The sequence below is a fragment of the Bos mutus genome, chromosome 28 (genome assembly GCF_027580195.1).
Source record: "Bos mutus isolate GX-2022 chromosome 28, NWIPB_WYAK_1.1, whole genome shotgun sequence".
In the NCBI taxonomy this organism is placed as follows: domain Eukaryota; kingdom Metazoa; phylum Chordata; class Mammalia; order Artiodactyla; family Bovidae; genus Bos; species Bos mutus.
Window position 1 is genome coordinate 38931 of NC_091644.1, and position 12089 is coordinate 51019.

A 12089-nucleotide genomic window follows, 5' to 3' on the forward strand; every position below is an offset into this window, starting at 1 on the left:
CCATCTTGTTTACTCAGCAACATTTCCTCACAGGCACTCAGGCTGGAGAGGCACTTAGAAAATCTAACGAGAAAGCCCAGGTTGGTAAGAAGGGAAATTTCCCATGGACCGGAGGTCACCCACTCTCCTTCCATCCATCCAGTTTACCACTCAGTAAAGGACGAGAGCACTTACAAGGAGGCATGTGGCAAAGGAAGTCTTCTCCCTCCTGGGTCTCAGCCCCCTGGTCCTGGCTAGTGACATGTTCACACTCCTGGGATCACTACCCTCAAAAAGCCCACCAGTGGGAGAGAACATACCAGGGCTGGACTCTTTTCCCAGGGGAGCAGAGAGACAGATCAGTGGTGTAAAGGGCTGTCCACTGGGGCCATTTCAGTTCCAGAGCCTCTTTGGCTCTTGGAAGCATCCTTGTGGCTCTAAACCATGCAGAGGTCATGTCTCAAGCCAAAGGATCATCAGATTGAGCTGGAACAATCTGTCTGTCAAGGGGCATGGCTCACTACTGAGCCTCCCAACTCCTGCTTCTGGGGTCTGTGGCTGAGTTGATGGGTACATGGTTCACTGGCACAGGTGAACACTTGGCCGGGTCCCCACTCTTTTGCCTCGGCAGGCTCAGTGGTAGGGAGACAGGGCAGGAAGCCATGGTTTCTGTCTTGACCATGGTGATGTCTAATGACCTGCAGTGGTGATATCTTTAAGTGGTAGGATGACTTGTGAAGACAATGGAAGAGGTTCCCTCTTCAAACCACTTAATTAGGAGGGAATCTCTAACGTAGGATGGTAACAATGGAGAACCAATACAGGAAAAGATTGCCATGCTTACCTGGGAGTGGTCTGAAAATCTTGAGGTCCGCAGGGAGAGTGGGAGCCTAGCTAATGGAACTCCTCTCCTGGGAGCAGGAGGCCTGTCAGAGCTGATCTGGAGCTCTAAGTGCTTCCAGCTGCCCTGCTGCCACCTGTCACATTCCTGTGACTCTGCCGGCATGGGACGGGGAGCCAGGGCCGGTACTGGACTGGGGCAAGTGGGGAGCAGGTCCAGCTTAAGGACTTCAACTTGGCTTGGAGGGAGTGTGGTTCTTGGGGTGAAGGAACAAGAACAGGGAAGATCTTCTTGGGCAGATTTTGAAGGGCCCTGGGGAAGGCAGCCTGGAGGTCAGGGCCATGTGGTTGGTGGGGGAGGGGTGGACTTAGGAGTCAGAAATACTCAAGTTGTGATTTGGAACTGCCACTCTTTATCCATGTGGTTTTGATCAGGTTATATAACTTCTTGAGCCTTTTAAAAATTCGAATCAAAATTAAATTTCCTATCAAGCCTATAGGAAAGATGCAGAGGAAGTACAAATTTTTTCCTGAAACTATGATATTCCATCGCCCTAGTACCTTAATTTATATTTTATACAAAAATATTTTTCCACATAGCCATCAAAATGAAGAAATTAGCACTGGTTCAGATATTACTTTCATTAAACAGTGACAGAGTATCATGGGGCATTTTATTTAATCATTTAGGTCATCTGTTTAACAAGTTACTCACATAGCTTAATGCCAATATATAAAAGTGTGTCATAAAAATTCTAATAAAATCACAAATTATTTATTTACCTGGCCTTACCTCTTTCTTTAACTCTTGTTCCATCAATTCTCCCTTCTGCAGCTTCTCAGAGGATGATGCTCCAAGTTCACAGAACTGAGTGCTGCTTTCCGTGTCTTTGATCATGATTTTCTTTGATCACGATTCTTCTCTTGTCTGGAGTGTTCTGATTGTATTTTCTGCCACAAAAAAAGTAGATATCATACAATATTTGTCTCTGACTTATCTCACTTGGCTTCCCTGGTGACTCAGATGGTAAAGAGTCTGCCTGCAAAGCGGGAAACCTGGGTTCAACCCCTGGGTCAGGAAGATCCCCTGGAGAAGGAAACGGCAACCCACTCCAGTATTCTTGCCAGGGAAATCCCATGGATAGAGGAGCCTGGCAGGCTACAGTCCTTGGGGTCACAAAGAGTTGGACACAACTGAGCGACTAATACTTATCTCACTTAGCATAATGTCCTCAAGGTCTATCCATATTGTTGCAAATGGCAGGATTTCCTTTTTCTCATGGCTGAAAAATATTTCATGGTATGTATACACCACATCTTATTTATCTACTCATGTATCAATGGACATTTAGGTTATTTCCATGCTTGGCTATGCTGCAATGAACACGGGAATACAGATATCTCTTGATAACCTGTTTTCATTTCCTTTGAATATATATTCAGATATATACTTTGAATATATACTGAGATGGCTGGATCATCTGGTAGTTCTATTTTTAAATTTTGAGGAACCACCATACTGGTTCCCATAGTGACTAGACCTGTTTACCAGTTTACAATCCCACCAACAGTACACAAAGGAACAAATAATCTTTTTACTGTAAGTACGCAATATTATTACTCATTGGTTATCCGAAGTTCAGATGCAGTTGGGCATCTTATATTTTATCTGGCAGCCCTACCTGCAGGGACCTGGTCCTGCAGAGGTTGAACAGAGATCTCCTTTGGCTTTGCTGTCACCTCATGGGTCTAATTTGGGACCGCGTGGTCCAAGTGAATCATCTTGGGCTCTGACTTCTATGTGGCTGGTGAGCAGGAGAGTGTGTGGGTACAAATGAGGCTGCTATTTAAAACAAACTCCAGGGCTTGCCCAGTGGACTAGTGCTTAAGACCCCATGCTTCCAATGCAGGGAGCGTGGGTTTGATCCCTGGTCAGGGAACTAAGATCCCACATGCTGTGGAGTGTGGCCAAAAAATAAAAAATAAAACAAGCCCCAGTTCTCCTGAAGTAGCAGGGGATACCCAGAAGCCAGGGGTGAGAATGCTCAGGGCTTGCTTCATACCCTGCCTCCACCTGGACAAGAGTGACTCTCCCGAGGGAGTTCCCATGGCTACATCGGGAGGCCGGGCAGGGAAGTAAGATATGGTAGGAGAGAGAAAAGGAAAGGACCGTGTGGCCAGAGTGCCTGACCAGCCTTCCGGGAGACAAGTGTCCATCAAAGCATAGATGTTGACCATGTGCAGAGGTTTCTCACAGAGTCAAAGAGTCCGTTTCTCTGGGGCAGTGGGCTTCAGACACCTTGCAAAACACACATGCTCAGCCCAGAGAGGAGGCAGCAGCCAGGGCTCAGATTCTGGTGCTTATTTACATGTGACTGCCTGCTGGAGGCAAAGCTGAATGCAGCCTATGGGGTAGGACAGGTGGACGGAGGGACTAGCAAGCAGGTTGGGGTTCACATCCCCGGGAAGGATGCAGGATGGGCCGCCTCTGGATCCCAGCCTCAGGGAGTTAGAGAGACTGTCTGCCACCTACACTGTGACAGGGAGAGGACTTTCAACAGCCTGCAAGCTTCTTCACAAACAATGCCCTAGTTTATCCCAGGATCAAGGAGGCCCTAGTCATCAGAATCAAACACGCACATTAGCCTGTGCTCTGAACAGTTACAGGGTTCCGGGAGGAATCCCATACTCAGGACAACATGGAACTCTCTCTTCCCCCTGATTCGCGGAACCATCAGCTTCCGATCTGGCTGATTCCAGCCTCATGTCTGTACTGGAGTCGAAGGGACTTTCCCATCATGTATCTCCCCATGCCTCCCCCACATTTATTATATTCATTTATTACATTCATCCAGGCCTTCCACTGGCCCTCAGAGAACCTCGGAGCCCACATGCTGATACACAAGTAACCCTCCTGTGTCAGCCTTGGCCTCCACCTGGGAGCCTGGCCCCAGAACACCATGAAGTCAATAGCGTGAGTCTGCACAGAGCTCTCTAAAGAGGCTCGTTCTTTTGGGTCCTTCCACATGGTCTACTCTCCCCTGTGCAGTGCCCTTCTGCGAGCCCTCCTGTACTTAATTAACCTCAGATTACAGCAAGAATATCTCAGTACATCCATCCTAGACTTTAGAAAACATTTCAGAAGGGCCCAAAGCCTCTGGGTACGAACGTTCTGCAACGCTTGTCCCAGTGACCCGGGATGTTGGAACAATGTCTCCTCAGGCCAAGATGTGGGCCTAAAATTGGCTATGGTCTGGGTTAATGTTCAAGAGGGGATGTTCTCTGGATCTTTCAACTTAAAGTAGCTCAAGAATGGGGCTGAGAAGGAGGTCTCGGCACCTCCTACCCTGCTCTCTCACAGCACCCTGGCAGGCAGTCAGACCACAGGCTACCCCACCTCACTGAAAAGATGATGAGACAACAATTCAGGTAGTGGTCCTGGCAGGGGGATGGATATGGGGGAAATCTGATCTTTGATGGAGTGTCCCACATCTGTAGGGAGCAGGGCCAGCCCCTCACACACTAGCCCAGTGTCTGCCCTCTGAGGGGCAAGCAGGGATTCCCTGGTCTCTACATCACTCCTAGCTCTACCGTCTTCTGAAACTGCTCTCTGCTATGTTGCTGCTGCCTCCAATCCCTCCATCCCATGTACCGGAGGATCTGCTGGGTTGTTATTCACTGCCCCAGGAGAAACTGACTAGGAACAAGTAAAGACTCCAGATTCCAATCAATATGTCTCTGAAACAGCTTCAACCAAACACATTTTGGTTTACTGGGAGATGGTGTTAATATCAAAATTATGACTACAAGCATAAATGTAAAAAACTGAATTTGCGCTTCATATACGACCTGAGCCAGAGGAACTCAGCCTGCTACAAATTGAGCACAGCCCATCCTTGCCAGAGCTGGGACTCCCCTTAAGCGACATGAAAGTGAAAGCGTTTCTATTAGTCGCTCAGTCGTGTCAGACTCTTTTGCGACCCCATGGACTGTAGCCCGTCTGGCCCCTCTGTCCATGGGAATCACCAGGCAAGAATACTGGAATGGCTAGAGTAGATAGCTACATGGCTAAGCCCCGACTCAAGACCAGAGGGCACACACTGGCCATGGCCCCCACATGCCCAAGACCAGGAGCCAGGTCTGCAGGGACATTCAGAGAAGCAGGGCCTTCAGGAATTCAACTATGGCAGATGACCCCTGCAGGGCTACTGGCCACCAGCTATGTCTGCTTCCATAAAAAAGCCTTGTCTCAGCAACCAGCAGTCCTGTCCTGGGGCTGTGCCCTCTGCCATGGCTCTGTATGTCCACAGCTCTACAGACATCCATGGGACAAACAAAGATTCTACATGAGATCCCAGTTGGCCCAAAGACCAATAGGGAGGAGAAGAAAGAGCCTGCACCCAAGAAGTGCGTAAGAGCAGGCTGAGGATAAGTGTCTCGGATAAACACGAACCAGGGAAGGGAACAGTGAACTAATCAGAGTCCCACAAGGATGCAAGCCACACCATGGGTGTAGAGGAAACCGAGTGGCCAGCAGAGCGTTGCTCCACGGCCCCAGAGAACCGAGGAGAGTTGGCTGGATTGGGAGACACACATGAGAGGAACAGAGGGGCCCAAGGCGGGAGGGAGACCCAGGCTGGTGCACATAATGAAAGGTCGGGGGTGGTAGGACACAGTGCCACAAACTCTCCTGCTTGTGCCTGAGTCTCACAACCCTGGAGAGACCCTTACTCAGGAAGCCCTGGTTCCCAGCTGTGCCCCTGAGGCCGGGCTTGCTGCAGGGTGGGGAACGATGGTGCCTGGGGCAGGGCCTTCAGTGTCCTTCATCAGGCATTCCCTTTGCCTTCTAAAGTGCACTGAAGAGCAGATGCGAAAGTTGGATGGTATGTGTGTTCCATAAGGATTCGTGAGGAACCTAAGGGTCAGTCTCTCACGTGCATAATCCCTCACCCTGGGGAAAAGCGCTTGCTCTAGAGATGGAATGTTAAGAAAGGGTTCTGACTTCTCAGGGTCTGTGAATGGCTTCTGTACCTACAGAGGCGGAAGGTAACCCCTGAGCCTTCAGTTCAGTTCAGTTCAGTTCAGTCGTTCAGTCGTGTCTGACTCTTTGCAACCCCATGAATTGCAGCACGCCAGGCCTCCCTGTCCATCACCAACTCCCGGAGTTCACTCAGACTCACGTCCATTGAGTCAGTGATGCCATCCAGCCATCTCATCCTCTGTCGTCCCCTTCTCCTCTTGCCCCCAATCCCTCCCAGCATCAGAGTCTTTTCCAATGAGTCAACTCTTCGCATGAGGTGGCCAAAGTACTGGAGTTTCAGCTTTAGCATCATTCCTTCCAAAGAACACCCAGGACTGATCTCCTTTAGAATGGACTGGTTGGATCTCCTTGCAGTCCATGGGACTCTCAAAAGTCTTCTCCAGCCTTAAGGCTCATCATTTTCAATAGAATTCACAAGAGGGAGCCCACAGCTCAGTTCAGTTCAGACGCTCAGTCGTGTCCAACTCTTTGCGACCCCCTGGACTACAGCCAGACTTCCCTGTCCATCATCAACTCCCAGAGCTTACTAAAACTCATGTCCATCGAGACAGTGATGCCATCCAACCATCTCATCCTCTGTCGTCCCCTTCTCCTCCTGCCTTCAATCTTTCCCAGCATCAGGGTCTTTTCAAATGAGTCAGCTCTTCCCATCAGGTGGCCAAAGTATTGGAGTTTCCGCTTCAGCATCAGTCCTTCCAATGAATATTCAGGACTGATCTCCTTTAGGATGGACTGGTTGGATCTCCTTGCAGTCCAAGGGACTCTCAAGAGACTTCTCCAACACCACAGATTAAAAGCATCAATTCTTCAGTGCTCAGCTTTCTTTATGGTCCAACTCTCATATCCATACATGACTATTGGAAAAACCATAGCTTTGACTAGATGGACTTTGTTGGCAAAGTAATGTCTTTGCTTTTTAATATTCTGTCTAGGTTGGTCATAACTTTTCTTCCAAGGAGTATGTGTCTTTTAATTTCATGGCTGCAGTCACCATTTGCAGTGATTTTGGAGCCCCCCAAAATAAGGTCTCTCACTGTTTCCACTGTTTCTCCATCTATTTGCCATGAAGTGATGGGACCAGATGCCATAATCTTAGTTTTCTGAATGCTGAGTTTTAAGCCAACTTTTTCACTCTTCTCTTTCACTTCCATCAAGAAGCTCTTCAGTTCTTCACTTTCTGCCATAAGTGTGGTGTTACGTGCATATCTGAGGTTATTGGTATTTCTCCCGGAAATCTTGATTCCAGCTTGTGCTTCATCCAGTCCTGCATTTCTCATGATGTACTCTGCATATAAGTTAAATAATCAGGGTGACAACATACAGCCCACGGCTCTCCCATAGGAAATATATGGGTCAGCTCTGCCCTCTGGTGGCTGCAGGAAAAATTGCAGTCAAATGAGCCGATCTGAAAACAAACGTCACACATCACACTCTCCCTGTTTAGTCATTCCACCTTCACGAAAGTGAAAGTGAATTCGCTCAGTGTCCGACTCTTTGCGACCCCGTGGACTGCAGCCCACCAGGCTCCTCCGTCCATGGGATTCTCCAGGCAAGAATACTGGAGTGGGTTGCCATTTCCTTCTCCAGCAGAATCTTCCTGACCCAGGGATCGAACCCAGGTTTCCCACATTGCAGGCAGACGGACTAACCTCTGAGCCACCAGGGAAGTTTTATATCAGGGATCTTGATAAGTCCTGACTTAATCCTCTCACTCTCCTGGCTCTACCATGAGGATCTTCTTTCCCCCTGACCTAGCCTGATAGAGTCTTCACCCTTGGACGTTCCATCCCTGTTTCCACAGAGGCTGGCTCAATGCTGTGCCCTGGAGAAGCGGATGTGAACCAGTGTCCACTCCTGAGCACCTGTTAGGTTTCTTTACATCCACCATATCCTTCACAGGGCCCATCTTTACTCCCTTAAATAATAGAGGAACCGAGGCTCAGTGAGGCTCCATAATTTACCAGAAGTAGCACAGTCTGCAGGTTCTAGAGTCAGGTTTGAACTTCTTCCCATCTGATCTGACAGAATCCTGGGCAAAATTTCCCTGACGATCCAGTGCATCCTTTGCCCACAGCCTTGGCTTAAGCTCTGGATGGACTCCTCTTGGACAGTCACTCTACAAGGTAGACCTTATCCAGGCCTCAGGTCCCAGAACTGCTTGCTGTATCAGCCAGAAGCTCCAGCCTTGCTATTTGCCTAGAATCCACATCCACCCCGAGCATGTTTGATCCTGGATCAGCTAGACTACTGGGCACAGCAACTCATGCCCCAGCCTCCAGTCCCAAGGCTACTGCTCCAGATCTTGGCTCAGGCTGCTCCTAGGCCTTCAGCAGGTGAACAGCCAGCGGTGCCATCAGAGATGGCTCTTCACTCTCGATGAAAAGGCCGAAGGCCTCCCTGGCCCACTAGCCCTGGACAGGTGAGAATCCCAACCTGCATGCACCGTGTGCAGCCCTAAGTAACTGAACTCAGTCCAGCCCTGGTGACCAGAGGGCAGCAGCCCTGCCAGGCCCAGACAGACCACCAGGAGCCCCTGATGCCATGGCATAACCTCCGCTGTTCTCTTTACTGCCCAGCCACACAGAAGCCTCAACAGAGAAACAGTGTTGTGATATGTCTAATGTCTTTGGTGGTTGAACTTTTCCCAGATAATAGTTAAGAAATAGTGAATTACATCATCAACTTAAATTTAACTCGTTACATTTTCTAGAGATTAAAATATAATGGGAATCATTTTAAAAACCACTACCTGCTAAATACTATCCATAACTTTGTTTATAATACTACGGAGATGCAATATGAGAAGAAAAAAAAAAAAAGACTTACGTAAAAACAATTCTTTAAACTAAAAACAAATATAGCTAGTTCAAAAATACATTTGGACAAGGTGAGTTTCTACATTGGGCCTTGGGGTCATTTGGGGATTTGGATTAGCAAGCCCACGCAGAGTCACAAAGCCAAGAGGTAATCCATTTCTACTTTCTGTTTGAGGGAATGCAGGAAAGACCCAGCCCCCCAAGGGAGGACCTGGAGAACAATGACCCCTTGGTGAGAAGCTAGATCAAGGGCCCACCCTGGCTTCCTGGAGGAAAAGAAGGGAACATCCTGCTGCCATGAACTTCACATGTGCATTCACAGGATGGTGTGGAGGATGAGAAGCAGAGAATGCCTGGCAGGCAAGGAGGGGAGAAGAAATGTGTCCAGAGCTCAGTGAACATGTCCTCCCTGACAAATATTCCATCTGGCTCATTAGATGTGTGACCCAAATCTAGAATCTCTGTGGTTTTTTAATTAAACTAGAGTTGGTTTATAATACTAGCTTTAGGTATATAACAGTGATTCAATATTTTATAGATTATACCCCATTTGAAGTTAATATAAATATTGGCTATATTCCCTGTGCTGTACTATATTCCCTTGTCACCTGTTGAAACATAGTTTTTACCTCTTAATCTCTCGCCCCTCCCCACTTCTCTGATAACCACTAGTTTGTTCTCTATAAGTCTGTTTCCTTCTTGTTATACAACATTTTATTAGATTTCAAATAGGAGTGACGACGTACAGTATTTGTCTTTGTTTCACTAAGCTTAATACTCTTCAGGTCCATCCCTGTTGTTGCAAATGGCAGAATTCCGTTCTTTTTATGATTGAATAACCAAGGTCGGTAAAGAATCTGCCTGCAGTGCAGCAGAGCCAGGTTCGATCCTTAGGTTGGGAAGATCCCCTGGAGAAGGAAATGGCAACCCACTCCAGTATTCTTACCTGGAAAATCCCATGGACAGAGGAGTCTGGTGGGCTGTAGGCCATGGGGTCGCAAAGAGGCGGGCACAACTGACTAACACTTCACTTCACATGTCATAAAGTGTATTCATCTTCTTTGTCCATTCATCTGTTGATGGACACTTAGTTTGCCCCGTATCTTCACTATTGTAAATAATGCAGCTGTGAACGTGCATGCTAGCGTGCTAAGTTGCTTCAGTCATGCTCGACTCTTTGTGACCCTGAGGACTGTAGTCCACCAGGATTCTCCAGGCAGGAATACTGGAGTGGGTCGCCATTTCCTCCTCCCAGGGATCTTCCAGACCCAGGGGTTGAACCTCGTCTTTTATGTCTCCTGCATTGGCAGGAGTGTTATTTACCACTAGCACCACCTGGGAAGCCCTAGCTCTGAACATTAAGGTGCATGTATCTTTTTGAATTAGTGTTTTTATTTTCTTCAGGTAAATACCCAGGAGTGGAATTGCTGGATCATATGGTAGTTCTTTGGTACTGCCTTGCTTTGGGATTGGAATGAAAACTGACCTTTTCTGGTTCTGTGGCCACTGCTGAGTTTTCCAAATTTGCTGACATATTGAGTGCTGCACTTTAACAACATCTGTTAGGATTTGAAATAGCTCAGCTGGAATTCTGTCACCTCCACTAGCTTTTTTCATAGTAAGGCTTCCTAAGACCCACTTGCCTTCACATTCAAGGATGTCTGGCTCTAAGTGAGTGACCACACCATCATGGTTATCCGGGTCATTAAGACCTTTTCTGCACAGTCAGTTTTCATTCCGATGTCAAAGAATGTTAAAACTACCATGCAATTGTGCTCATTTCACATGTTAGCAAGGTTATGCTCAAATCCTTCAAGCTAGGCTTCAGCAGCATGAACTGAGAACTTCTAGACGTACAAGCTGGTTTCCAAGAGGCAGAAGAACCAGAGATTAAATTGCCAACATGGATCATGGAGAAAACAAGGGAATTCCAGAAAAACATCTACTTCTGCTTCACTGACTAAAAACTTTGACTCTGTGGATCACAACAAATTGTGGAAATTCTTAAGAGATGGGAAGAACAGTCCTAACCACTAGACCACCAGGTAACTCCCTATTTATTCTCTTTTTGATTACAGCCATTATGACAGGTTTGAGGTAATATCTCATTGGAGTTATGATTACATCTCCTAATGTTTAGTGATGTTGAGCATCTTTTCACGTGACTGTTGGCCACCTGAATGTCTTCTTTAGAAAAAAAATCTATTCAGGTCTTCTGCCCATTTCTTCATTATTTGTTTGTTTGTTTTCATATTGTTACAAGAGCTTCCGTCTGGCCTGCAAACTTTCTGCAGAAAAATCGGCTGACAGTCTTAAGAAGGTTTCCTTATATGTGAATTGGTTATTCTCTTGCTGCCTTCAAAATTTTCTTTAACTTTTTAAATTTAAATATCTTGTTATATCTTGGTGTAAGTCTGTTTGGGTTCATCTTGTTTGAGACCCTCTGTGGATAGGAGGGAGGGAAGGAAAAAAAGATAGAAAAAAGGAGGGATGGTTAGGAGGCAGAGAGAGGGAGTGAGGCAGGAGGGAAGGAAGAGAAGGGGAGGGCGGAAACCACCATTTGCCATGCCTGAACATTCACACATTACTGTTCTCTCTCATCCATAGCTTTCCCTCAGGAAAGCTTAAAATTACTGTCCATTGGAGTATCTGATTTACATAATTTAAAATATAAATGCATCTTGTATAATTTTAAACAACAAATTGAAATAGATGCAAATCTACATGCTAATGACATCAGGTCATCACATAAGATTAAAATTCACATTTTGGACTACAACAAAAACCTCAAAATTTTTTGAAAAATACAAGTAACAGAAATTATTTTCTGTAATTGCCTGTCAGGGAAACTAGAAACAAGTGAAAAAGTTGAAGCGGAAAACGATGTGGAAATTGTAGAACTGTCTCTGGGGTAAATTTTGGATCTAGAAACCACTGGAATCTATCTGGAGCTCAGAAAGTTAGAAATGGAAACTGAAATGTAAGAAAAGCAGAGAAACAGAAGTAAGATAGAAACAAGTGAGATACCATGGAACTCGTGACCTTGGGATATTTGGTGCCAAAACCAGAGGTAATTAAAGGTGATCCTTCTTTCCTTCTCCCCGCACCACATTTCTTTTTTTTTTAGGAGAAAGTTCCTAGGTAGGACCCTCAATCTTGGCCACAGGAGTGGGGCACTTCTCTTCAGAGCTGCATGGAGGGAGGTGGAGGGGGAGCAGCCCTGGGGGAGGCGATGGGGAGCCAGCACTGTCAGCCTGGCCAGGGCTGCCCAACAGCCCTGGCCAGGCTAGGAGACCCTCAGCCCAACAGAACAGCCAACCAGCTTTACGTCACCCACAAATATCAAGAGGCCCCCACCCCACTGCACCCAACCTCCTGTCAGGAGGAGGGAGGTGTGTGCCGGTGGTTGGGGT